Source organism: Pteropus medius, unplaced genomic scaffold (assembly GCF_902729225.1).
Source record: "Pteropus medius unplaced genomic scaffold, Ma_sr-lr_union100, whole genome shotgun sequence".
Lineage (NCBI taxonomy): Eukaryota > Metazoa > Chordata > Mammalia > Chiroptera > Pteropodidae > Pteropus > Pteropus medius.
This window is the reverse complement of record NW_024348533.1, coordinates 2,535,023-2,559,194: the sequence shown is the minus strand read 5'-3', so window position 1 is coordinate 2,559,194 and position 24,172 is coordinate 2,535,023. Positions and strand designations below refer to the sequence as shown.

Sequence of the window (24,172 nt, the reverse complement as noted above, 5' to 3'; positions counted from 1 at the left end):
AATAAACTGCTGTTTTAAGTTGTCTAGTTTGTGGCAATTTGTTACAGCAGGCACGGAAAAATAATACAAATACTGAGACCCATGCTTGTAACATATTAAGTGTTATAAAAAGTGTATTACTATTTCAAGAAAATGGCCAGAAGTTCACACTCTGAAATGCTGAGAACTGGACAGCTCAAGGATCATTAATTGTATTTTCAGGGGATTTGTTTGTGTCTGAGTACAGAATGTGGTTCCAGACAGAAGTTTATTTTGATGAGGGAAATGAATAGAACATACCATTTGGCAGTCCACCCTCTACCAGCAGACCTTTTAATCAGGTGCGACAAGAGAGCAGGGACCCCTGTAGCTTTAGATGGAGGCAGTGGCCATACTCCAAAGCCTTCTCCTTCTGCTTAAATAAGATGTCCTATTTATAGTCCAGGCAGCAAAATCACCTGGAAGGGAATGTGAGGTATTTTTCAAAGCCTTGAAAACAGAGATCTTAAAGAGTATCCTGTGGTAAAATTTGCTTCCCAAAGAATGACTCATGTCTGAGAAGGTGGTCTACTATAGTGATTAAGAACCTTTAGAGTAAGATAAACTGGTCCCCTACTGAGTCCCTACTCTGCAGGTACAAGTCACATGAGCCCAAGAAGACATTTCACCTCTCTGAGACTCAATTTCTTTGGGAAACTGTGAGGGGTGTGAGGTGGTGGAGAGGAAGAAAACATTGCCTCATTGGATTATTGTATGAATCAAATTAAATACATGTAAAGTGCTTATTCTTGGACCTGGTGAGCAGTAAATATTCAATATACAGTCCAAAAAAGGTGAAGCCAAAGCATGCATTCTTTCAAAAACATGGAGGATTAAGCAGACAATTGTTTTAAATAGGGCTCAGGGAAAGTGAAAAAATCTGTGCACAAAAAATCCCTTAAGTTTTTTGTTTGTTTTAGCCTCAAACATTGTTTTCTTTACTCTCTAAAGCTTACAAATCCAATAGCACAATGTTTGGGGGTATCATATTAGGATTGGAGAGGTTGTTGAGAGGTTGTTCTTGAAAAGAAAAATAATAGGAGATAGTCCAATTTTTTAATAAAATTAAATTGGGGACATGTCCTGCCTATGAAAGTAGATGCTGGCATTGAAGCAATATTAATTAAAGACATCTTCTTTTTGCCAGGTTTTAGCTCTAGAGAGGAGGTTATGAGAATCATTCAGGCTCTTCATGGCTAGATTTAAAAATGTAATGGAGATGAAAGAATTGACCATATTAAGTGGCTACAGAGGCTACACAGACATGTATTATCTGAGTGCAGAAAGGACAAGGCCTCCCTGTCTGCTTCAATCACAATGCTCATGTGTTGAAAAACATCATGAGATTGTGAGTAGAGTAATGGAGTGGAAACTGAGGCAACTGCCATCTGCTGCCTTCACTAAGTAAAGCCCAAGATGGAAGGCTGAATTTGGCTAACTCTGTGATAGTTTATAGCCCTTATTCTTTTTTTGTCCACCAGAAGCCATTCCCTCCTTCTTCCCTAGTTACAAAATGCCCGCTTTTAAGTCTAAGGGTGGGCATGTAGCCCACTTCTGGCCAATAACATGCAAGGAGAAGTGTGCCTAGGGGTTTCCGGAAAAGATATTTCTTTCTTCAATAATGACAAGGGAAGCTTGTCCTGCTGCTTCCCTTGCTTCCAGCCACTGAAGACAGTCTTGTGATGCTTGGAACTGCAGTGCCTATTATGGGACCATGAGAGGAAGGATGAGAATCAGAGAGAAGCCAACCTTAAACTGTGACACCGCTGAGCTGCTGCTGCCCACTGCAGCCACCACCCTCCTCTGGACTTCTAGTTACATGCAAATGTAAACTATTTGCCAGCCATTCTGTTTCCTGAAAGTAAAAGTATTTGTAATTGATATGTACAAATAAATTCAGATTGTCAATAGTTTAGGTTCAGGGACCTTGGAGCGCACCAAGATGTAACTACAGTTGGCCCTCCCCATCCACAGGTTCTACATCCATGAATTCAACAAACTGTGAATCAAAAATATTCCAAAAAGTAACCTTGTTGCTGATGTGTACTATGTAGTTTGGCTGACGATGAGTGGTTATATCTGTACTGAACATGTACAGACTTTTTTTTTTGTCATTATCCCCTAAATAATGCAGTATAACCACTATGAACATAACATTTACTTTGTGTTAAGTATTATAAGTAATCTAGAGATGATTTAAAGTATACGGGAGGATGTGTGTAGGTTATATGTAAACACCATGCTGTTTTATATAAGGGACTTGAGCTTCCGTGGATTTCGGCAACCACAGGGGTCTTAAAAATCAATCCACGTGGATACTGACGGATGACAGTACATTATAAGATATTTGAGGAGAGGGTGGGAAATGACTTTAAATTACTCAACCAGAGAATAAAAAGAATGTTAAGGAGAAAGATAAGTTAAATTTAGTTATTCCTTGATTTGTTCAAATATTTATTGAATTTGTATTACTTGACAGGCACTGTGCTACAGGGAATACTTTGATGAAAGGGTAGACAAAGTCTCTGCCTTCATACAGTGTGTACGTTTCATAAATAAACTTATGAAAAAATGAATACTGAATAGAAAGATAAATTTTGGCAACAGTGGGAGTTATGGGTTTAGGAAAGAATTTACAATTTCGCTTTTTTCTTTCCACTCCAGGAGTCCCTTTATTGAAAAATAAACCAGACTAAGCATTGGACAGAAACTTGTGATGAGATACATTGAAATCCTGAGATACAAAATATAGTAAATTATAAACACCTTCTTATCTTCAAAAGATGGTCATGGCAAGGTGAATGTATTAAAATAGAAATATGGCTCTGAAAGTATATTCTTTGAAAATAAAATAATTAAAGACAGACTTAGGAATACCATACCAGGCCAAAATTATAACTGCTTTTAATATAGCAATATATATCTAAATTATACCAAGAATTAAGGATGATAGACATTTAAGAATTGTATACAAAGTTGTATAGGATAAAGAAAAAAATATAATTAGACAACTCTCTTATTTTCTTATTCCAAAGTTATTAACCTGCATGTATGTTTACCCAAATTCTCTGCCTTTCATTTTAACAAGTGTCCTTGATCCTCCAAAAAGCCCAAACCCCCTTAAGTGCTCGGGATTCCATCCTTTTCAAGGACTGTACTTTAAATATTCTCTCTCCCACTGCACCATAAGTCTTTGCACCTGATTTACTAACTTTCTTAATTTATTAAATTTCTTCTGGTTTATTCTCATCAATATAGAACAATAATCTAAAATTTCTAGCATTTTCTATCATTAAAGAAATTCTTCTAAACTCCTGTCCCTCTTAATCTAAAGAACTGATTGACTCATTTCTCACTACCAATTTTCTCTTCGATCTTACTAAAACCAGGCTTTTATCCCCTACATTCCACGGAAACTGCCCTTGTCAAAGTCACCAAGAGCCTTTATGTCACCATCTACCCCCCAAGCTCATTCTTATCAAAATTGATCTCTCAGCAGTATTTGACACAGCTGGCCATTCTTTCTTTCTGTGAGGTTGAACTATATGAAATTTCTGGTTTTATAGGTCTAAAATGAGGTAGGCAATTTCCTTCGGCTCAATATAATAGTAAGACTTTTTGTAACTTTCATGATTCCGGTGTCCAGGGTTTTTTCCCTACGACTATCACTTATAAATCTCATTCTTATGTTCTCCACCTTTACTTAACCTTAACTCTTTGTCATAGACCTTATTTTCTACTCCAGCTACCCTCTCCCTCCAGGTGATCTCACCTACTCCCATAGTTTAAATACCTTCTTTGTGCTGATGTCTCATATTGTGAGCTTCTTCTCCTATGAGGTCTAGACACGTATATGCAATTAACTACTTACCATTTACTTTTGATATCTAGTAAGTATCTCAAACTTAACATGGCCAAAATAGAATTCTTAATTTTAACCTCTGACAAGCTTGTCTCCTAGTCTTTATCTCAGTAATGGCACCCTGGCATTCCCAGATATTCAGGACTAGGAGTCATTCTGGATTTCTGCCTTTTAACTCCCACATCCAGCCTATAGGAAGTTCCCTTCCTTTTCCCTCTAAAATAATAGCATATTCATTCACTCATTTCCATTTACAATACCAATAGCCTAGAGCAAGGTTCCTCAACCTTGGTACTTTTGTAATTTTGTGTCGAATAATTTTTCTTTGTGGGGGGCTGTCCTGTGCATTGTCGGGTGCTTTTCACCATCCTTGGCCTCTGTTAGCTGAAAGTAGCATCTTGGTTCCCAACCGTGACAACTAAAAATGTCTCCAGGCATTGCCAAATATGCCCTGGAGCAAAATTACCCCTGGCTGAAACCACTGCTCAGAGCAATCTGCCACCACCTCCTACTGGGATGATTGCAATAGCCAACCAAGCAGGTCTCCTTGCTCCTACTTTTGACCTCCTACATGCAATTCTCCTAGTAAGATGAGTTTTTTTAAAATTATAAATCAGTTCGTGTCATTCCCCTGATTAAAACATTTTACTCAGAACAAAACCACAAATTCTTTATGTAGTTATAGCCACCACTCACATGTCTCATCTCATACAATTCACTAAGTTCCAACCATACCATTCCTCAAACATATCGGGCTTGTTACACTCTAAAAGCCTTTGGACTTGTTTTTTCCTCTTTCTGGGATTTTCTTAGCACTCAGATCATAGCTTAATGTTTTCATTCTCTGTCATCTAGTGCTAATAGGTCTCCTTATGACCTGGGGAAGAGGCACTAGTGAACAGTAGAGGATGACATTGGTGCCTGGGCTAGCTGCTTATGTAGTTCATTTGTTCTGTCTAGTCTTGCTTGTTCTTGATCCTACATGGACTACTCCGAACTTTCTGTGGATTTCTTCTGGGCCTTCGTAACCTTGATTCATAGTGGAAATCAGCTCAGGGTGGGCTGTTCCATGAGCATGGTCATTTGATGTCCTGTCAGAACAATGTATTCTGCTGCAGATGGCATGGTCTTGTTCCAAAACTATTGGTATCTGCATTGTGATTCTTGCATTAATTAGAGTTTGTCATAAATCTAATGGCTCTTTTTGTACCACTGGTATTTCCAATACTATAGGATCTGTCAGGTTATATTGCTTGAGAGGCAGGGCTGTTTGCACTGCTACCTGGATCTACTACAAAACCATTTCAGCTACTTCAACCCCCACTCAAAGATGGCAGCATTTCTTGTTACACAGAATGAAGTCTTAGCATTATTCTCAGTAGTGGAATATACTGTCTCTATGATCCAAAGAGGTCTTCGGCACTGTGCTTCCTTCTTCATGGTGGGAAATGCACATGTAAGAAGCAATAATTTGGCCTGTACTTTGAAGGGGACATCTTGGAATGCCATAGGACATTGAACCCTAAAGTTTTCCTAATGTGGTGGGCCCTTGAAACTTCTTAAAGGTTCTTTCTGCTCTCTGGAGCTCTGTGTCTTACCAAGGCCTTCCATGAATAGATTCTGCCATTGCTTTGGGATATGGTCCCTATCAGGTGCAGTACATCTGTGGCCTGTTTTTGTGGTTACATAAGCCTATGTATGAGCCACGGTATCAAGAGGGAAGATGGGGGGAAAACCTGGGGGAGNGAATTGAGGGCCTCTCTCAATGCTACCAAAAAGGCCTTCTGGCTTTCACACTTAGCTTTAAATTGCCAGTTATCTTTTTCTAGAGCATCAATCAAGCTTCGCCATTGTCACCTAATTCCTTTATTTTTATAATTGGTATTTCCACCATATTTTTTAAATGACTAATACAGCCACGGCATTCCTTTCCACCAGTGTATGATCCCAGTTCACCACTGGTGAAAGTTTAACAATTGCCAGTGGCTATCCATGTTTCACCTTCCAAAAGTGGTAAGGTATTCTTTACTAGCAGTGGATGATCTGGCTCCCAAATTCCATCTGCACTGACTTTCTTGGGTCATTCCTGCCAATGAATGTCACAGGTTGGTTTCCCCGGAAGCAGACTCTGAGATAAATATGAGCATACTGAAGACTTAATGGGAACTGCTATTTTGGGCCATTATTTCTTCAAATATTCTTTCTGCCCCACTCTGTCTTGCCTCTCCTTCTTGGAATCAAATTACACATATGTTAGACCACTTGATATTGTCCTACAAGTCACTAAGGCTATCTTCATACTTTTTAAATCTCTTTCTGTTATGCATGCAAAAATGAAATCAGATCATTTTTTTACACCATGTACAAATATTAACTCAAAATAGATTAAAGACTTAAGACTTGAAACCATAAACTCCTAGAAAAAAATAGAGGCAGTAAAATCTTTGACATTGGTCTTAGCAACATTTTTTTTGCATATGTCTCCTAGGGCAAAGAGAACAAAAGCAAAAATAAACGAATGGGACCACATCAAACTAAAAAGCTTTTGCACCGCAAAGGAAATCATCAACAAAACAAAAAGGCAACCTATCAAATGGGAGAAGATATTTGCAATTAATATATCTGATAATGGGTTAATATCCAAAAATACATAAATAACTCATACAACTCAACATTAAAAAAATAAACAATCTAATTAAAGAATGGGCAGAAGACCTGAATAGACATTTTTCCAAAGAAGACATACAGATGGCCAACAGACATATGAAAAGATGTATGAAAACATCACTAATCGTTAGGGAAATGCTAATCAAAATCACAACGAGATATTACCTCATACTTGTCAGAATAGCTATTATCAATACATCAACAAATAACAAGTGTTGGCAAAGATGCAGACAAAGAATGCTTGTGCACTTTGGTGAGATTGTAAATTGGTGTAGCTACAGTATGGAGGTTCTTCAAAAAATTAAAAACAGAACTACTATATGACTGAGCAATTCCACCCCTGGTTATTTCTCCTATGAACTCGTAACATAAATTCAAAAAGATATATGCACCACTATGTTCACTGCAGATTTATTTACAATAGCCAAGATATGGAAGCAACCTAAGTGTCCATAGATAAATGAATGGATAAATAAGATGTGGTATACATATACGATGAAATATTACTCAGCCATAAGAAAGAATGAAATCTTGCCATTTATGACAGCATGGATGTACCTAGAGAGTATTATGGTAAGTGAAATAAGTCAGAGAAAGTCAAATATGATATGATTTCACTTATAGATGGAATCTAAACAACAAAATGAACAAATAAAACGTAAAGGGACTCATAGATAGAACTGATAGTTTCCAGATAGGAAGGGGATTAGAGAAGGGATGGGCAAAAAAGGTGAAAGAGATTAAGAATTACAAATTGCCAGTTATAAAAATAGTCATGAGGATGTACAGTACAGCATAGGAAATATAGTTTATAATACCGTAATAACTATGTATGGTGTCAGATGGGTACTAGACTTATCTGTGGGATCACTTTGTAAGGTATATAAACATCTAATCACCATGTTATACACTTGAAACTAGTGTAATATGGTATGTCAACTGGAAATAAAAAATGAATTTAAAGTTATATTAACAATAGAGATAACTCCCAAATCTTTCTGTTCTTTATACTAGATAATTTCTAGGAATCTGTTTACAATTTCACTAATCATTTCTTCTGTACCTATAATCTGATGGTCAGACTATCCAGTGAATTTTCCATTCCAGATATTGTACTTTTTGGTTTTAAAACTTACATTTGTTTATTTTTGTCTTTTTCATTTTTCTGCTGATATTCCCCATCTGTTCCTTCTTATGACCATCATTTACATTTGTAAAGATACTTATAATAATTGCTATAAATTTATTTTCTCTTAATTCCAACATCTGGATTTTCTTGAGGTCTGTTTCTATGTACTGGAGAATTTTGAACAGAAAAATGATGTACTCTGATTTTTTTAAAAAAATACTACTCTGATTGCCAGTTGGTAAATGAACTTTAGGGGCACAAAAATCAAAAGAATGGGCATCGTTTAAGAGGATAGTGTTACAGTCAGATAAGGGATGACGTTTGTTTGGTCTTGAGTAGTAGCACTGGTGTGGATGAGAGGGTTCTGACAATCAAGTCTTGTAGACAGATTGGAAAGAACACTTTGATAATTATTCCACCCATATGTACCTTTTATAACCAGTCAGCCCAGAGGAAGTACTTTTCTCATATTAGCACGGATTTGCACATCTGCATACAGAAGACTTTGCAGTGGAGTGGTATCTGCCGACATATCATTTTGGCTTTGATGGATTCAGATAACAGAGTTTTAAAAGGACTCTCTCAAAATTTTAATGAGAAGCTAGAAAACAAGACTATTTTCGGAGCTTGAGGACAAGTAAGTAATAAAGGCTAAAGAATGGTCTTAGCATCACTTTAAAGCAGTGGTTCTCGACTGGGGGCACATTTACCCCCTGGGGAATATCTGGCAATGTCTGGTAACACTTTGTAGTGTCAAGACTAGGGAGGAGTGGAGTGCTGCTGGCATCTAGTGGACAGAATGTAGGGATGCTGCAACATTCTACAAATGCACAAGACGGCGCCCCCATGAAAAAGCCGTATCCATTCCAAATGTCTCCTGTTGAGAAACCCGGAGTTTAAAGTTATTACTTTGCAAGAAGAGGAAACCCCTAATATCTAAAGTCTAATTTTATTTTTGGACTTAGGCTCCTATCTCCCCAGGACCTGGTGTTAAGAAGACTTTGTTTATAGTGTATGCATACCTAATTCCAGTTATAGTGTCTTACAGTGTTTATAAGGCAGAGGGTTATAAAGTCCCGAGTTTTACTCTTAAACCTCCTTACATTTTGCAATTCCCAATCCAAGTTCTCCCAAAAATTGGTTAAAATAAAGAGAGGCCAAGATCTCAAATCTATTATATATTAAAGGTTCTACGGAAATTGAAAAGAAAAAAAAGAAAAGTGAAATTCTGAGCGTCGGAAGCATTTTAAACCCTGCTGCTCCTAGAATATCAGCCTGTCCTACTGCTTTGAAGGTTCCTGCTGCCACGTCGAGGAGGACTACATGCCTCTGCACAAGGCCCATAGGTAAGCGCGTCCCAGCCTGTTCAGCCGGGCAGCCCCCAGTCCCCAAGCACAACTCTAAACTCCCCGAGAACACCGCTCATTTGAAGGTGGGGGGAGCGGGGTGGAAGGGGTGTGCTAAACCTCGTCTGTGGACTAGAGCACTGGGTCAGGAGTCCGCGAAGTGACCAGCTGTCAGCTGCTCGTTGGGGGCGGGGAGGGGCGGTGCGCGGGGAGCGGCAGCCGCGGGGTGGGCCAGGCGGTGGGCACAGGCTCTCGCTCGCTTGCGCGCTCACGGGGCCCACCGCCCGCCATCGAGCCGCGGCCTCAAGACCCGCCCTTTCGCCTTCCGGAGCCCTCCGCGCGTCAGGGCGCCCCGTGAGGGCAGGGTGGCGGCGACAGCCGGCGTGTGTGCCCCTCGGCTGCCTCCGGGCCTGCAGATGCTCGAAGAACCCGGCGGAGGTGGCGGGCCTGGCGCTCCCCAACGACGGCGGCGGGGGCGCGGGGGCGCCGTCGGGCACCGTCCGCGTGCTCCTTTGCTTCTCGGTCTTCGCGCGGCCCTCGTCCGTGCGGCAGGGCGCGGGCTACCGGCTGCTCGTCCAGAAGCTCCTTAGCCTGTGCGGCGGCCAGCTCGACGTGCACCGCGAATTCGTGGTGCAGCTCTTCGCGGAGGAGTGGGGCCAGTACGTGGACCGGCCCAAGGGCTTCGCGGTGAGCGAGCTGCAAGGTGTGCCTCCTGCCGCCGCACATCCAGGTGGGTCCTGCGGAAGGGCCGCCGCGCACCCTGCCGCCGCTTCTGGCCCTCGGGCGTCCCTTTCCCCGCCGCGCACCTCAGGTGCCCCGCGCGCCTTGTCTGGTTCGAAGGACTGCGCCGCTATCGCAAGCCTCGGGGACAGCACAGAGAATGCGCCTGTCCGAAGGTGGCGGTCGCTTGCTGTCCTGGGTCGAGGCGGGGGGCGTGGGTTTCCTAAACTGGCGCGGCGCGCGCGATCGCCCCCATGTGTGTGGTCCTCAGCCACCCGCATCCTCCTGGTGTGCCAGGAGCAAGTCACAGCCTGTGATGATCAAAGGGCTGTGCTATATAGTAGCTGTGTTTTTATTTCCGGGTGGTGCGCGACTGGGGCAGAGAGATTGTGGGAGTATTGGCCTTAGGGTTTGTTCCCCGGAGTTGTGTTCACCACATGCGGAAACACAAATTTCTGGAGTCAGCCCATACCCCCTCCTCTTCCTTAGCTTTCAGTTTCTTTAACTTAAGTAAAGCAACCATTCATTTAGCCTCTTCCTAGTTAGTAACTGTCACTGAATCTGTTTGAGTACACACTCTCTGCCTACATTGATAAAGTCACTTGACTTCAGTACTGCAAGACCTTCTTAAATATCAACTTTAGCTAGACCACGATTTCCTGGTCGTGCTGGCTGAGAAAGTTGTCATGTCTGAGGATTATTTTATGGCTTAACATTTTTTTTTTTTTTAAAGAAGCCATGCTCACATACCTCTGCGGATTGGTCCCATAAAAACACATAAGCCATGCTTGAAACAAGAGTTGTCTTCAGCTACCTGAGCTGTCAGCAGAAACTCGGTCACTTTGAAAGATATTTCAGAAAGGAAGACACTAAAAAGTGACTACAGCCTAATATTGGCAATGGAGGTCTTAAAGGTCAGTCCCCATAGAACCGCTAACCAATCATGGTGCAGACAGTGTAGCACAAGCAATCACTGTGTTTTACAAGGTCACTAGCAATGGCCGTCAGAACAAGCATGAAAGCAAACTGAGACCTCTGTGTAAATGAAGAATATATTCTAGAATATGTAGTATGAGAGCCAGGATCACAGAGTCTTAAGGCCTATAGCTGGAGAAATAACAAGTCGCATTATTTAAGCAGTGACCGCATGTGGCCAAACTTATGCTCTTTGTTCCTGTCTCTGGGAGAAGAGGCCTACCATCCCAGCAGCATGGCCTCACTAATGGGCCACCTTGAGCCTTTGTAAGTGACAGGCATCTATTCAAAAAAAAAAAAAAAAAGAACAGCTTCAAAACAAATAATACTACGAGTTCAAGTCTGTGGCTCATTTTCCATTCTGCTAGATATTTTCAGTCAGCATAAAAAAAGAACATGAGTGCCATGGTCAGCTATAAGGGAGGACCTCCACATGCTTTGCTATCTCCACCATTACAGAAGAATCTTAGTCAATTCCCTATGTGAGCTGCTCTTCTGCAAAATGAAAGAGCTCAATTATTAGGTAAGGAACATGAATTGGGTCTTATCCATGTTAGCATTTACTGTGCCAGGCACTTACAGCTGCTGCTCAGATGCCTATGGAATGATCTCTATAGTCTCACCTAGCCATAAAATATCCACATCTCTAGGATTTTATAGCTGGGTTCCAAAAATATGTAGTAAAATGATGGTGAAAAGAAATATTTTTCTTTTTCTTCTTAGAGTATATACACATGTATGTGTGCATATATACATATACATAAATATATATCTTTTCTCATGGATACAAATAGGTATCAGAATAGGTATATGGATATACATGTGTGTGTGGGGGGATGTATGTGTGTTTGTGAATTCCTCCACATTATCTTTTTAAGCTGAGGGAGAAACCTGGCTGAAGAAATCAAAGTATTACAATTACTAAAATGAGATAATATAAAAGACAAATATTTTAAAATATATAATGTATTATATAACAGATACATTATATAACAGATACTTATGAATTCTTGGACTATTTAGTGAGAAAAATAACATGTTTAAAAGGATGAAAGACAATAGTGCTATTATTCTAGTTATTTTAAACTTCACTACAAAAACTATATTTTATCTCCTATACCAAGCAAAATTTTTCAAAAGTCACAAGTAACCTGAATTATAGAATACCTTTTGTATTCTATATACATTTCACATATATACATATACAGTATTTATTTCTAGAATGTATAATTAAAAAGAGTTATCAGGCCCAGGCCCTGAATTTTTCAAAATAAAAAATCCTATTTTGGGGGAGAAAAACTTTACAGATGTGGGGGGTTGCTAATTTGGCATCACATCTTGTTAGGTACCAGCCCCCCCCCCCCCCCCACAGGAAATCATCACAAAGAAGTCTACCTCCTCAGAGTAGTTCCAGACCTCCTCAATTAGTATTTGGAGTCTTGTCTTAATTAATAGATTTGTCAAAGGTGCGTCCAACTTCTTAGGTATTTTGGCAACGACAATCTAAATAGACAAGGAAGGATGCGGAGAGGTGGCAGCCATGAAAACTCTTGAAGACAAAAAAATGAGTAGTGAATACCTAGAAACCACAATTCTCCAAAATCTCCAGATGGACAGCAGGGCAAATTCTGGGGTATCAGAGACCATTTACCTCTCTCTAGGCTCTCCAGGGGTTGACAGTAGACTCTCAAAGCCTTTGTCCTCCGAATACAAGACCTTTACTCGGGTTAAAGTACCTGCTTTGGAAGCTTCTGTCATGGGTGCTGGGGTGATAGGCAACACAATCAATTCCACAGCTGACTATAGCTGAAAAAAAAAAAAACAACTAGAGAATAATCCTCAGAAAATGATGTTGAATATTAAAATATCTTCTAAGCCCGAATCCCACATTTCAGTTTGGTATTCCAAAGAAGTGGCTTATTAGTTTCTAACTTGCTTTGTTACAGATTAATGATTTGGAGATGTTAATGATTTGCCTCATTTCATGTAATTGAAATGAGTGAAATCGAGATTTGGCCTGAGATCTTAATGTCCACAGCCTGTGCTGCATAAATAGGGAGCCTCGTACCCTGGGGAGTCACGTCACACAGACCCGTTTTAAGTGAGTCACTATTGGCGCAGGGGTTTACTATAGCTGTGGTGATAAGATTTCCTTGGAAACACTCCTAAGTGAAGTAATGATGCCCCATGTCCCCTTCTGGACTCTCTCCCAAGCAGATTGTGCCCATTCTGTGACTATAATAGACTACCAAAATTTTGAAAATGTCACATTTACAATTCCAAACTTGAATCATTCCGAAAGATACACAGTTTACTCATTGTAGTAGTGCCCTAGGGGGCTGCAGTAACAAAGTATCACAAATTTAGTGGCTTACACCAGGGGCTGTGGACCGGTACTGGTTGGTGGCTTGTTAGGAACCGGGCCGCACAGCAGGAGGTGAGCGGCGGGCGAGGGAGAGAAACTTTATCTGTATCTACAGCCTTTCCCCAGCGCTAGCATCACCACCTCAGTTCCACCTCAGATCATCAGATTCTCATAGGAGCATCAGTCCCTGGTCCACAAAGGTTGGAGACCACTGGCTTACACAACAGAAACGTATTATCTCACAGTTCCGGAGGCCAGAGATCAGGGTTGGTTCCTTCAGTGGCTGTGAGGAAGACCTTCCCATGCCTTTCTCCTGGCTTTTGGTGATTTGCTGGTGATCTTTGGCATTGCTTGGCTGCTAGGCCCATCACCCTGATCTCTGCCTTTGTGCTGGCAAGGCCTTCTCTGTGTTCCAATTTCCCCTTTTTATAAGGATGCCAGTCATGTTGGATTATGCACCCACCTACTCCAGTATGACCTCACCTTAACCAATTATATTTTCAATGACTCTGTTTCCAAATAAAGTCACTTTCTGAGTTTGGAATAAACATATAAATTTAGGAGGACACAATTGAACATTACTTTTATGGAGAGAACAGAACTGGTGCACAGTGCATCATAAGCAAGGCCAACCACCCTGTGTGCACCTGTCCTGAATGACCAGGGGAACTGAGCAGAGGAGGAGCAGAGTCCTCGCAGATGTAGCAGTCATTGTTAGAAAGTGGTCACAGCTCATGTGGTGGTGAAGGAGGGTAAATACTGTCATGATAATGGTAATATTGGAACTTGGGGATGAAAAGTCTTTTGAATATGAAATCTAAGGTCAAATCCCAGCTATGACAATTCTTAAGAAAGTGGACAAAAAATTTATACTTGAAATTGATCCCTTAAACTCTTGCTTGAGGAAGCCAGCCATTGGCTGTGATCAACTTTTTCTGTTGAAATATGTATGTTGAAATACTTATTCTTTATGTGTGTATATGTGTAGGGATCTATGTAGATATATGAAGGTATGTATATATATATACATGTATTTTTTTTATATGTGAGTTCTTCATGCTTCTTGAATATGCATTGATCTGTATGTAACTGCTACACATTTACTTGTGATGGCATTTGGTCAAGTCCACTTTTAAGTTGCTGTCTTGTAGTTGCAACATGTAAACATTTGACTATGAGTAGCAGTTTTAGTTATCTACAAGGTTTTGGCTTAAGAGAGTCAAAAGTCAAACAAAGAAATCCCTGAATTGTAGAGTCAGTGTGTAATTTAACAAAAGCTTATTCATGTGGATTTGTGGGTGTTGGGAGTTGGGCATGGTTAAGAGTTTTTTAGGGTGTTTGGTTTGTTTGTGTGTTTGTTTTGTAGCCCCACAGCTTCCTCTTTTGGCTTGTAAGGGATGGAGGTTATCGGTAAAATAGCAACTTTTCCCACAACTACCATAACATAGAGAGGGCCATTTTTTTTTTTTAAATGATCTTTTTATTTTAGAATAGTGTTAGATGTACAGCAAAGTTGAAAATATAGAGAGTTCCTGTATAGTGTACCTAGATCTCCCTCTTGTTAACACATTCCTATGGCATATTTGTCACAACTGAGGAACCACCACCATTAGTACAGTACTGTTAACTGAACTCCCCACTTTTTTCAAATTTCTCTAGTTTTCCCTGATGCCCCTTTTATGTCCCGGGATCCAATCCAGGATACTAACAGATTTAGTCGTCATGTCTCCTTAGGCTCCTCTGGGCCATGACAGTTTCTCATATTTTCATTGTTTTTGATGACTGTTTTGAGGAGTATTGGTCAGATGTCTTTGTAGAATATACCTCAATTTTGGCCTATCTGATGTTTTTCTCACACTTAGACTGAGGATGTGGGCTTTTGAGAGGAAGATCACGAAGGTCATCCTCATCACATTATATCCAGGCTATATCCTATCAACATGACGTCACTGATTACCTTAATTTTGGCCGAGGCAGTGTTTGCCAGGTTTTTCTAATGTAAAGTTATCCTCTTCTGTACTCTGAGGAAGCAAATACCAAATGCAGGCCAAATTCAAAGGGATGTAGGGAGTTCAACTCCAACTCCTCGAGAGAGAATATCTAGGCGTTTTGATTCACTAAGTTATTAACAATCATCTGTGCATAAAAAGGTGCCTTGCCACCTTATCTCTATGGTTTCTTTCTTCGTTTACTGAAGATTTATAGATGGCGAGTTCCTAGACTAGAAAGATTTTGCAGGGTAGTGAGGATTTTAGGGCTGCATTTTCTGACCTCCATCGTTGTCTAATATGGCATTCATCTAATGTGGCCCCCTTGCCCAGGACAGGAGAGCTAACAGCTGAAATGAGGTACAGGGAAGCAGCAGATAAGAGGAATCTCAGGAGAACCATACGTCTGAATATTCAGGGTTTCTTTCAGATATCCAAAATATTTTGAATATTTTGACCACTTTATGTTATAGTCCTGAAATATATGATTTAATATTTTTTAAATGAGTGCTAAAATGATGTTGCAATTTATAAGTGATATATAGCTGGTGACTCATTCACTAGTGGTCTAGATTGTAGACTGAGTTGAATTTTGATCTGCTTTTATTGTATTTTGAGTCTTTTCTATGTCGGCTATCATTTCTTGCTGCTATCAGTTTGCCTGTCTCCAGCAGTTTCCTTTCTGATTTGCTGTTTATAACCTTTGGTGAATTTAGAATCCAGACAACCAGATTTGTTAGGAATACAGTGTTAGTCAGTACAGTCTGAGATTAGATCTGTGAACTCGAGATCTGAGCAAATATAAGTTGTAAGTATGTTAGTGCATGGCTAACCAACACGCTTATACAGCAACCAGGAGTTTTATTTTGCATGCTTGCTAGTTTTCACCTGCTGTAGAATGGTGAGATGGCTGAGGTGCTTTACTATAATTTAAAACAGTCCAGTTGCAGATAAACTACTTTTCACAGTGTGCCCTAAATATATTGTGAATGACTAGGGACCTACGGTTCAAATCTATTGATTGATTGATTGATTGATTGATTCATGGGCGAGGCAACCCTTGGTTGACCTCACAGATTGCAAGGACCTTGTCAGCTTACAATCCCTTATTTTTTATTTTTTTTTATGCCTACAGCACCTGGTCTTCTTAGGTGGTCTCCCATCCAAGTACTAACCAGGCCCGACCCTGCTTAGCTTCTGAGATCAGACGGGGTTGGGCTTGTTCAGGGTGGCATGGCCGTAGACTGGTTCAAATTTATAAAAAGAAAATCTATAGATTTTGAACCTTTGTAACCAAGATTTAATGTTTTCTGAGAATTTAAAGTACATAGACATAAAGAGTGATTCGTTTAAAAATAATACCTTAAGTACCCATATACGTATCATACTCACTGCTTCGGAGGTATAATACTTGCATTAAAAACTTAAGCCAAAGATGGAATATGTAATTTAAATTTAAGCCAAAGATGGGATATGTAATTTAAGATACTTGAATATTCATTTTAATCGTACGTTATTGGCAAAGTAGGAAAACCCTGAACATAGTGTTAGAATTACAGATGGCACTCATTCTGACATGAACTTGGTGCTGGGTTTCACATACTGGGTCAATACACGTCTGTAGAGTTAGTGCCAGAGGGAAATTAAAGTGCCAGAGTCGCTCGGACCAGAACATAGATAATTAAAGTGCAAATTGATTAGAACAGTCATTCTATTAAGTATAAAAAATTCCTTTGAATGATTTACTGAATTCCTGTAGTAACTGTTTCCTGAGAGTATGCTGTGAGCAGAAGGACTAAGGCAGAGTCTAGGGCCAAGCTGGTGGCGAAGCCACTGCCATGTAATAGGGACACAGGTTCCTCTAGAAAATTATTAGTAACTATCATCTGTGGGTGGTTTCAGAGAGCGCAAAACAGGATAAGTAGAGAGGATGTTTCAGGAGTGGCTAGTAAGAGTAGTGGTATGGATTCCTTCAGGACTAGACTGAGTCTTTTACAGAACTTCTTGTAATTTGGGAAGGTAGAGAGGCACCGTGGACTTTGAAGAATCCGGTGATATTAAATTCTTGTATTCAACAGTAATTTTCACTTTTTGGAAGATCCGTATCAGGCCCAACTTATTAAGAGTAGATCAGCTACAGCAATTCATGTAAATCTTGGCAATCTAATACCCAGTTTTCATCTTAATTCATTGACTTTCTTGATTGTGAAAAATATGTTTAAGAATGCAGAATGTCTGTTTAACAGTGGTGATGTGCTTGGCATCATTTCATCGCATTTTTTTTTTTTGAACTCTAAGAAGTTATTTTGAGAATAACATCTTAATATTTCTATCTTGACGACAGCAGGAATCCTGTGTTTGTTTCTGTTTGCTTTTTTAGTTTTATGTTCCATGGTCTCTACTACAGATTATTTCAAATTTTACCTGTATTTGCTAGCAATGCCATCATCATATTTAAGTTTTTACTATTGTAACTTTTTTTTTGTAAAAGTAATACAGATTTTTCAATAGCATTTGGGAAAAGTTTTTAAATAACACTTAAAAAATATAAGAAAGGTATAAAGAAAAATGTTACCAACACTCCTGTCTGTATAACTACTTGTTATTATTTTCATATACTTGTTTTTACTTTTTATTCATATTATTACATTATAGAAATATGATTGAATTGTGCTGTTTTAAAAATTAACATTAGATTATGAGCATTTCTTCTTAGATGATATAAATTCTTTGAAAACACAAATATATATATATATATATACGTTATTTTAATGGCTAAAAATGTTTTGTCATGTGAATGGTAAAATTTGTAAAGTCATTTCTATATTTTTGGTCCTTGTTTTTTTGCTAATTTTCATTATGTAAACGTCTTCGTGGATAATCTTTTTTTTCTGTAATTTAGATTATTTCTTTTGGGTAGTAGTTATAGAAACTGACTCATTCGGTCAAATAGTAGGAACATTTTTCTTCCCTTATTGACTTCCCTGAAAATAAATGTCATAATGAGTGCTAAATCATTCTTTTTCCTTTGTTTCCCAGCTCACTACCCTGGGAAATCTTATACCTTCAAGCACTGTGTTTTTCTGCTGTGACATGCAGGAAAGGTTCAGACCAGCCATCAAGGCCATCAAGTATTTTGGGGATATTATTAATGTGGGACAAAGATTAGTATGTTATTTTTCATGATATATATCATACATACACAGATATGTGCATTGCTAATTACTGTGTGTGTGTATGTGATAGAGAGAGAGAGTGTGTGTGTGTGTGTGTGTGTGTGTGTGTGTTTCCAGTTACAAGAGGCCTAGATTTTAGGAATTCCAGTTATTGTAACAGAACAGCACCCTAAAGGCCTTAGAAGCACGGTTCAAGGAATTGATTTAACAGGTGTAAAACTGGTACTTGCAAAGACCAAGTCTTCGATGATATTGCCAGAAGTAGAAGCGGCATTAGCAGAGATGCCTGGAGTCAGGAGTGTTGTTTGGAGTAGAAATAAGTACCTGTTATGTTTTGGACATAATATCATTTGTAGAAAACTTGATATTTCCAGAATGCAGAATGCAGTTTTGAATATAAAATACCGTGTAGGTGGTAATCATGATGAAAAACAGCCACTGTTTATTCAGTGTTGACTATTTGCATGGCACTGATCTAAACTCTTATATATGTTAATTCATTAAACTCTCAACAGCAGTCTTCTGGCTAAGTACTCTTGGTCTCCCTGTATGATAGATGAGGACATATCCAAACAATATAAGTATTTATTCATAGCTTTTAAACAACTATTGAACTAACATTTTAAAATGATTAAAAAAATGTAAAAACAATGAAATTCAAAACTATTAATTTGATTTACTCATGTTGTTTTGATAGTAGGTTTTATAATAGTAGGTTTCAATAGTAGAAAGATGTAGTCTCGGGTTTAGATATTCCTTAGATTTCTCTGTGTTTTGACTTCAGTAGTGACAATGTAGATAAAGCCTATCTGCATAAATATGTCACACTAAACGCTGTTGCTGACTTGTGCACTTTTTTGCTCATTCATTATTATTAGACCTCATGCCTAATAAAAATCATCTTTGAGCAGTCCTCCAGTGCTAATTTTAACGAGGTGTTAGTCGGTAATTCTCCAAAACTCTTCTGTCCTGTGAAGATAAGGTTGGCATCAAGGCATTATTGAAATCTGCTTTCAGTGGTTATATAATCCAGTTATTGTTGGAGCATGTTTTCACTCTATATTCTCTGCTAATGAAATTTTACGAGTTACTACTTACAAAGATGGAATCTGTATAGTGCATTTGCTGGTGATACATATTGCTTTTTTTTTTTTTTTTGCCTGTGTCACAAGTTGTTTTTGACCTGAGTGCCTTGGACCAACTCAGTTTTCCCAGTACTCTCTCAATCAGCAGTACTGCACACTCATTCTTTGTGTTAGGCACTTGGTGTGAATTCAGAAATAAACCCAGTGGCAAGTGGCATCCAAACTGCGTGGTGGTAGTCAGCTGTGTGAAGGCCAGAGGACACACTCAAACATAGAAATATAACTATGGGAGGTGAACACACAGTGTAAATATATATATATATGCCTTACTGTTAAAAAAAAAAAAAAAGAAAACATTCAAATGTCAGCTGCAGCTTTTATTTTTATCATTGTTAGGTTTTTGTTGTTGTCTTCATGAGGTTAGTCTTATCAGAAACATATAAGCATATATTATTTAGCTTCCAAGACCCAGAAGGGACTAGTCCTGAGAAATTTTGAGGAAGGAAGGAAAGAATATGGTCTTAGGTGAATTTGGAAGAGCCTGGAGCAAACAAAGTTGCCTTGGGTTGAAGTGTTGGGGTTGAAGGGGAGAGAGAGTCATGTCAGGTGGTGATAGGGGACACGTTCTCCATTTTAGAGTTTTCATCTTAGTCTGAATTCAATATGGAGGTGTTTTAGTTTGTCCCTAAATTATGGAGAGAAATGTTAAGTTTTTTATTCTCTGACTGCGAAAGTTAAATAGCAATCTGCTATTTCCCCATCTTCTCTATTTCTTTAGAATACAACTCCTGAAGGTAATTCCTGAGCCCACTATATTGCCTGTTATGATTATCGTACTAATAAGATTTATAGTTACCACGTTATTGAAACTTCTGTGCTAGCGTCTGTGCTGTATGCTTTATTCAACAAAATATTTTGAGCACCTACTATCTGTCAGGCATTGTTTCTTTCAACCAATACTTGTAGAGTAAATGCAGAATAAAATAGAATAAAACCCTGTCTTGAACTTGATGTCCTTGTACTTCTGGGGAATCGGTAGTGTTGTTTGGAAGTGTAATGGGTTTGCATCTTCCCCCCACCCACCCCCCACCCCACCCTCTGAGGCTGTTGTGGCTTTGTGCTCTTGCATTGTTTGATTTGTGGGTCAGAGTAATCTTTCCTTTCCTTTGGCCTAGTTGGACTGAGTTTGCAAGTGTGTGGGAAGAACTTTGGAAACCTATCAGCCATGTACCTATGTGCATGAAACACCTGGAATTTTAATTGTCCTTTTTTGGGCTAGGTAAGCAAGTTAGTTTGGGGCCAGTATTTTAGATGTCCTCGTAGCCCAGGGCGGTGGGCTGGAGCCCGCCAGTGTCTGGCAGAGCAGCTGCTGTTCTCTCTCTGCCCATGAACCCTTTCACATTGGGCTGGGCAGGCACTGTGGGAAGGTCTTCAAGCCAGATCTAAAAACTTTGCATTTTGCTGAGCCATGACTTCCCCTAACACAGGCTCTTGGCTTGAGTATTTTTTAATTTAATCAACATTGGCCATAGCTCAGTCTTGAAGCTAAGTCTTATCGTGTAGGTTTCAGTTTCCTGAAATGTGTTTCTGTGCCTGGAGGATGCCAGCCTATCCCTGCCATGGTGACCTGACCCTCAGCTTCACTGAGGATGGTTGGCCCGGAGTGGACCTGGGTCTGGTCAGCAGAGCACTAGGAAAAGCTGGCTTCTTCTTGAGTCATCAGATTTCTTCCCCAGACCTGGGAACAGATTTCTGTCTTTCCTGCCTCACTAAGGAACTAGAAAGATTAATGACAACTGACCTTTGTTGGCTCTTTGGAGTATATAAAGCACTTTTGCAGACATTGAAAGTGTGTAATTCAGATTCAGACTGAATCACCGGAAGTTCATTGATTCAACAATGAGCAGAAAGAAGGCAGGGCAGGGCAGGGCAGGGCAGCCAGCTGGTGAGGGCGAGAGCTGGTTTGAATGACTGGACGTTCACACAGCTGAGCTGCAGCTTGTCTTATGTTTATTCCCTGCCCTTCTGGCTGAAGCAAGCACACAGCCCTTTGAGATTTCTAAGGGTTTTGATATGAGAGTCAGGAGTTGACTGAAAAGCAAGGAGGAGTCTTTAAAAAAATCTGGGGTAACTCACAGTGTAGTATTTGTCCCGACATAAAGGGCACTAGCAGCCTCGCCTTTTCTTCCACTTTGCTACGTAACTTCCTGCTGTTTTTATCATTTCTTGAGAGTTCTGGTCAGCTGCTCTGCACACTCTCCTGTGCTGGTTGTTGAGGTCCAGGCTTGCTTTCTGATGAGTAGGCTACAGTTTGTACTCCATTCTGTGTCCTTGGAGATAAAAAGGAAGAGTCTGCCAGAAACAAGGTTGGGCCTGCAGATCCAAAACCATCTGAAGGAGGATTTGCTTTCCTTCTACAGGGTTGTCCTGGCTATTCAAGTGACTCCTTTGTGACGAGACACTGATCTGGGTCTTGGTCTTTCCTCTGACTTGCCTAGGAATTTTTCTAACCACCTCATCTTCCATGGTTCTTACAGTGGATGTTTCTTGGGATTAACATTGGCCTTTTTATTTACCTAGAGTTTCTGATAAATACATCCAAAGAATGAATCCAGAATACTCTTCTTGTCTTTCTCCTCCCCTCCTCCACTTTCTCCTCTTTGTCCTCTTCCCTCCCTCTTCCCCTCCCTCCCTCCTTCCGCCTCTCCTCCTCCCTCCTCCCTCCCCCTCCTTGAGATTTGAGTCCTTAGTTCTTTATTATGATTCCACGGAGCAATTCGGCAAAGACATTCTTCGACCTGTCAGCGAAACTTTATACAACCTTAAATTTTATACTCTGGTTTAATGATTCTAAAAATTTTGTGATGATGGCAGTGGTGGTGGTTCTTTTGTCATCAGGGGCACATTCTTAAACCTCACATGAGGCTCTTCTACCACCAGTTATTTCTTTTGTATAGGACACACAAGCTGTATGTCGAGGCTTGGAGACAGAAAAAAGAAATGAGGAATCACTGGTTTACAATCATTAGCCTTGATTTCCCTTCTATTCCGGGCACATGAGTCATAATACTGGCTCCATTTTTTTTTAATTTGTTTCTAGTCCATGTTACTGATATTGAGAATAATCATGATGGATTTGTGGTGGGGTTGGTTAGAATCTTTCCCTGTCACTGAATTTGATCGTATAGTGAAGGACCATGGTTTTAACAGAGAGCACTAATTACTATGTCCCAGCATACTTTTTGCTGTTTTAACATGTTCATTCTTATGCTTCTTGATTTTTTTTAAGCACCTTGCTCAAACTGGCATCATAGCGACTATAGATGGGGCTGTTCTGTTACAGCTGGTGGCTGATAAAGACCATCCAGAATTCAGAGAAATTCAAAATCTAGTTAAGCCAAGGGCTTCAGTACCCGGTCTACTTTCCAAAGTATAGGACATTCAAAGGACTAGTGAATTGGTATGCTATTCACCACCAGACAAGTTCTTGTCTCTATTAAAATTAAGAAGTTAGTCAAAACCGGCTCTTTTTATGCGCCTCTTAATAAAACTCAACCAGTTAGGCCGTTTGGGTACCAGCATTTACTTAGAAATGTCAAAGGCTTCAGGTGCTACTTGCCTTCTTTTTTTGTTAGTGTGCTTTTGTTTATTAAGAAATATAGCGGTGGAGGTACCTGTTTTGTCCAGATTGCATAGACATGACATTGATCATAACTTTCAAAAAAGCACATACACTCTTGTGATGTTTTCTTAAATCGTGCACTGTAAAGAAAAAGATGTATGGAAAATATATGTTATAATATTAATGCAGATACAGTGCTTTTATTTTACAGGTGATTGAAATAGTTTTATTATATGAAAATATAAAAACAGAACTCTGCTTGATGTTACAAGGCAGTCAACTTACTCATTGAGTGAGTTGCATTGATCTAACCAGAGGAAATTATGTTGAATAATTATATATCTTTCTCGATTATGCTAATTTTCTTATTCTGGTTACCATCACTAATTCACTGTTAAAGTTCTCTTTTTCAGCTAAATCTTTTACCTAGAAAGACTCATTGGATCATTGCTTGTTTTAAATTTGTAAACAGATGAGGTGATTTGCAATACCATACAATTACTGGAGTGCTGTTTTAAAATCTTCAAAGTATTACTTTAGCTGGATATCTTTATAGCCATCTTGAATGTATCTTCTAATATGCACAAGATTTAGCAAAAAGAGAAAGCCTGGATAAAATGTACTTTTAGAATGTCCATGTTTCTGTTTGGTTTTTTCTCCGCCTACCCTCCAATTATTGTTAATATGAATGACATCGTAATGATCTGGTAGTATTCATTTTATAGTTATGGCTACCCTGCAGTGAGTTCATTTTCATCAAATACTTCTTGGAGGATCTTACAGTTTTTAAAAATACTTTATGAAATATGGAACAGTGCTGTCTTTTATATTAAAGTAATTAAAGAAAATGTATTATGCGAATGAAATTATTTCGTTCCCACAACATGACTCTGAATACTATACCAGGGATTCTAATATTTGTTTAAAGGTATAAAATTTTTGACATTCATAATCTTTTAACTCATGGAAATTTTCAAAAAAGGAATGTCCTTTGCAGAAGTGGGCAAATGGATTTTACTGACGGGTCTTCTTCACGATTTAAGAGCAGTAGAAATGTTTGTTCTTTTGTCAGTGGTAAGAAGCAGCAACCTAGCGTTCTCCTTGTAGGTGTGCTTAGAGATTTCTTTCCAGTAAACTTGTGTGTCAAAGAAGAGGAACTAAGCAATTCCATTGAGCAATTCAGTTTATTCAGCTCTGTGGGGCATGCTGGAAAGCTAAT

General features: G+C 39.4%; 1 pseudogene; it reads right to left on the bottom strand.

Moving 5' to 3' along the window:
• Positions 1–16,196: 16,196 nt before the first annotated feature.
• LOC120616720 (uncharacterized) lies at positions 16,197–16,315 on the bottom strand (annotated as a pseudogene).
• Between the last annotated feature and the right edge of the window lie 7,857 nt (positions 16,316–24,172).